This window comes from Mus pahari, chromosome 4 (assembly GCF_900095145.1).
Source record: "Mus pahari chromosome 4, PAHARI_EIJ_v1.1, whole genome shotgun sequence".
NCBI lineage: Eukaryota > Metazoa > Chordata > Mammalia > Rodentia > Muridae > Mus > Mus pahari.
Genome location: NC_034593.1, coordinates 10,499,443 through 10,504,068, shown reverse-complemented (window position 1 = coordinate 10,504,068; position 4,626 = coordinate 10,499,443). Strand labels below are relative to the sequence as shown.

Genomic DNA, 4,626 nt, shown 5'->3' with positions numbered 1-4,626 from the left:
GGAACCCCACACAAGTGTGAATTGTATAAAATGGCCATGTCAGTGTTTACTCACAAACAAAACTGGACTACATGGTGTACTGATTTCAGGTTTCTGTACTCCAAAAGTGTATTGTGTTTATAAAGGTTCTATTTGCCTTTTCTTTGACAACTTCATAGCTAAAATATTCACAGTGGCATTTGCTAGCAGACTTCAAAGACAGAGAAATATGTTCTGTTGTACAGAAGGGAGGCATTTACATAGATAATAGTATGCTTTAACCTTAGGGAAGGATGGATACTCAAGACCTGCCCTTAGAAATGTGTTTTTAGGCTCTCTGCTCCTCCCTGTTCCAGATACAGCTGCATCTTCTTAGGCAATGCCAGTTTCATCCAATAGACAAAATGGTGAAATTCAGTGAGAACGAATTTGGCCATATTGGGCGCCTGGTTACCAGGACTGCCTTCTGCTCTGCACTTGTCAAAGTGGAGATTGTTAGCATCAATGACCCCTTCATTGACCTCAACTACATGGTCTACATGTTCCAGTATGACTCCACCCATGGCAAGTTCAACGCCATAGTGAAGGCTGAGAATCAGAAGCTTGTCGTCAACAGGAAGCCCATCACCACCTTCCAGGAGCGAAATCCCGCTAACATCAAATGGGGTGACGCTGGTGCTGAGTATGTCGTGGAGTCTACAGGTGTCTTCACCATCATGGAGAAGTCCAGGACCCACTTGAAGGATGGGACCATAAGGGTCATTATCTCTGCCCCTTCTGCCGATGCCCCCATGTTTGTGATGGGGAAATATTACAACTCATTCAAGACTGTCAGCAATGCATTCTGCACCACCAATTGCTTAGCGCACCCCCACCCCCCCCATCCCCGCCAATGCCATCCATTGCTATGCCCACACCAGTGAAGTCTGCCTGTTGGGGTTGAAATGCCTGGAGGCAGTCATGAGGCAAAGAGTTTCAAGGAAACAGCCTCCTGGAACCTTGGCATTCTCATAGCCTGTATATTCAAACCTGTCCCCACATTAGTATGGTGTATTCTCTCTTTCAGTATTGTTTTATTATAAGTGCCTTTAAAGAGTGAATTTTGACATAGGTAAGCCTCCACCAGTGTCTCAACATCCTAGAAAATCTTTGAAGCCAACGAGCTTGGAATTCAGTAGGAATTCAGTGAGAATGTTATCTATGCTCTATTATCTTTTGATGTATGCATTCCTTTTGTTTTGTGTCACTGTAACTTGGCGGGGTGTGTCCTGCCTGGCTTTTCTTGTTTTTTGTTTTTTGGTTTTGTTTTTTTTTTCTTCTGTATAAAAAAGTCTGTTTTTCATTTTGGACATTACACTCTGATCCAACACACTCTCTCATGTCGTGTCTGCCTGTCAATTCTTGCTGACTCTATGCCCATCTGTCTGAGACTCTGATTCACATCACACGGATTGAGGAGTGCCAAATGAGCCCGGTCCGTGGCAATCCATGACAACTTTGGCATTGTGGAAGGGCCCATGACCACAGTCCATGCCATCACTGCCACTTAGAAGACTGTGGGTGGCCCCTCTGGAGAGCTGTGGCATGGGAATGTCCATAACATCATCCCTGCATCCACTGGTGCTGCTAAGACTGTGAGCAAGGTTATCCCAGAGCTGAACAGGAAGCTCACTGGCATGGTCTCCCACATTCCTACCCCCAATGTATCTGTTGTAGAAATGGAATGCCTCCTGGAGAAACCTGACAAGTCTGATGACATCAAGAAGATGGTGAAGGAGGCATCTGAGGTTTCACTGAAGGGCATCCTGGGTTACACTGAGGACCAGGTTGTCTCCTGTGACTTTAACTGAAACTCCCACTCTTCCACCTTTGATGCTGGGTCTGTCATTGCTCGCAATGTCAACTTTTTAAAGCTCATTTCCTGGTATGACAATGAATATGGCTATAGCAACAGGGTGGTGGACCTCCTGGCCTACAAGGCCTCCAAGGAATAAGAAACTCCGAACCACGCACCCCAGCAAGGACACTGAGAGCAAGAGAGAGGCCCTCTGTTGTTGAGGAGTCCCTGTCCCAATTTGCCTCCCAAGACTGAGCATCTTCCTCACAATTTCCATCCCAGACCCACATAACAACAAGAGGGGCCTATGGAGCCATTCCTACTCTCTTGCATACCATCAATAAAGTTTACTGCACCCCCTCCCCCAAAAAAGGAATGTGTTTTCGATGCCTGAGCTCAGAAAAAAATTCCTCTCTAATGTAAAATATTCAGTATCAGTTTAGTCTGGACTCTGAGAAGTGGATAGAGTTGATGAGTTGAGAATAAGCCTCTCTCTTTAATGGTTTGCTAGTAGCTGAATGAGGGAGAACAGTAGGCTCTCCATCTTGCATGAATTCTAGACTGTCAGAAGCTAATGTACACATATATCCACTTGTGCCTGAATATATTATTCAGCCCACACCCAAGGCAATCTATTAGATCTCAATGTTCAGATCTAATTCCTGCAAATGCACAAATGGGCACACGCAGATACTCAAATGCTTATTAATAATAGACAGCAAGTCTGAAGTCTTGTTAGAGTAATCTTGTTTGTTTAAAGGAGTCAATGACAAAAGCCCAGATTTCTTATAAATCTCTCTACTGCTTTACATTATTGATCAATTTAGTCATGAAATTTAGGTTCAATGACGGTGATCGTCCCTCTCAAAACAAGTCCTCACTTACTGATTTAAATATTGATCATAGCAGCTGAAAAGCATGGAGGTTGCAATGATACACTCCTATGAAACATCAAGCAAAGAGAGGTGTTGCCTCAAGATCAACACTAAGCTAGTTCAGCCATACTTAGAGGGAAGAATATCATTTCAATACATGCAATGCATGGCATCTAAGAAGACATCCATGAGCTTAACTCTTTCTCTCTCTCTCTCTCTCTCTCTCTCTCTCTCTCTCTCTCTCTCTCTCTCTCTCTCTGTGTGTGTGTGTGTGTGTGTATTAATTCAAACTTGTCTTTTCCATTTTAAAATATAAATATTACATTTTAGTTTCCATTTCATTCTATTTTCTCTCTTTTTTGCCTTCCTTTTTTCAGTATCTTTTTCTTTTACCACAACTTTGATCCCAGGGCCCAGAGCAAACCAGCTCCCTCCTTACTCTCTTCTTTCCCAACTGCCAAACTTTAGACTGAACCTTTCCTTAAAAGAGAACTAAAATTTCTTTTTGAGACAGGTTCTCATGTAGCAGTAGCTGGTCTTCAACTATCTATCCTCCTGTCTCAGCTTTCTGAATGCAGGGATTACTGTTGACCACAACCACACTAATTTAGAAATGGTGAATGAAATCTTACACAATCAGATTTTGTTTTCTGAAGTAAGCAAGTAAGTGGTTGAAAATCTTTGAAATTGTTTCTGCCTTGGAGGATGTTAGGAGTGGGGGTTGAATAAATCTTACTAGAGAAGAAAGCTTATGACCATGAAATGTAAATAAAACAAAACACAGCAGAAACAACCAAACCAATGATCCTCTGAGCTGTAATCATACCTCAGGACAACCACATAATTGTAATTATGTTTAATCATTGTAAATATGCTGAAGTGAGATGAAATGTATAGAAAATGTGTCCATCTGGAACCCTGTGGGGTGGAATCGCATTTCATGACTGCAGGCTTAGGCGGTAAGGAAATCTCTGCTGTATCAGCGTGACCTTTTAAACTGTGCCAGTGTTGACCAAACCGAGGAACTCTTTTGAAAGCCTAGATAGGAGGTAAACAAGGAACTACAAGTCCCATGGCACAGTTCAGTCAGACAAACCAAGCCTGTTTGTATCTTGAATAAACCCCTATGTCTGAGAAATAATGATATCTTATAAAAATGTCCTGAGGACTAAATTTTTTTCTTTGATCTATGGAAGATTTTATGCTATTTTTAAGCAATAACCATAGGTTCGTAATCGTAACAGCTGTCTTTTCACAAACGCCCACCAAAGCTGCTTAATGTGCCCTGCTTATTGAATATATTGAAGACAGTTTCAGTGTTGGCCTAGAAACCATCAAATTGAATGTAGATACATGTAAGCTTGTACGTGCATGGTTATAATGTATGCTTATATATCCATATTTATAATAACAATTTAAAATAAATGACACCAATATAGTTAAACATAAAACAGTAAAGTCCATTGGCTATATGGGGTAAAATTAATTCAGAACCCCAAATATTTACCTGTTAATGTTCTTCCTTCAGCATCTCACCCACAGCACATGTGCCTGAGCAGAAGCGGTCAGAGAACAAGCCCTCTTACTGAAGGACGCCGTTCCTTTCTGTAAATCTTCTTCAGTAACTAATTCTAACCTCTTATTTGAATTTACCACCTGACAGATTTCTTCTACTCTTTCCAGGTGTCTGATTGCATTTCTTCTAGCAGCTTAGCTACATGATCCACAAAGTAGCCAAGGGTCAACTTGTTTTGAAGTCTACAGTAGGCTTCCAGGATGTGGGCAGCATTATAAAAGAAATCTAAGTAGTGAATTGCGATAAATGTTTTATATTTGTCTGGAAAATAGTAGAAGGTTTTGTTTTTCTCTGAGCCTAGAATGATGTGGTTTTAAGATGAGAGCCACTTTGCTACTGCAATTTTAATTTAAACAGTA

The 4,626-nt window shown here is 41.4% G+C and overlaps 1 pseudogene; it reads left to right on the top strand.

The window, feature by feature from the left end:
• The first annotated feature begins 383 nt into the window (after positions 1–383).
• LOC110321066 lies at positions 384–1,916 on the top strand (annotated as a pseudogene).
• The last annotated feature ends 2,710 nt before the right edge of the window (positions 1,917–4,626 follow it).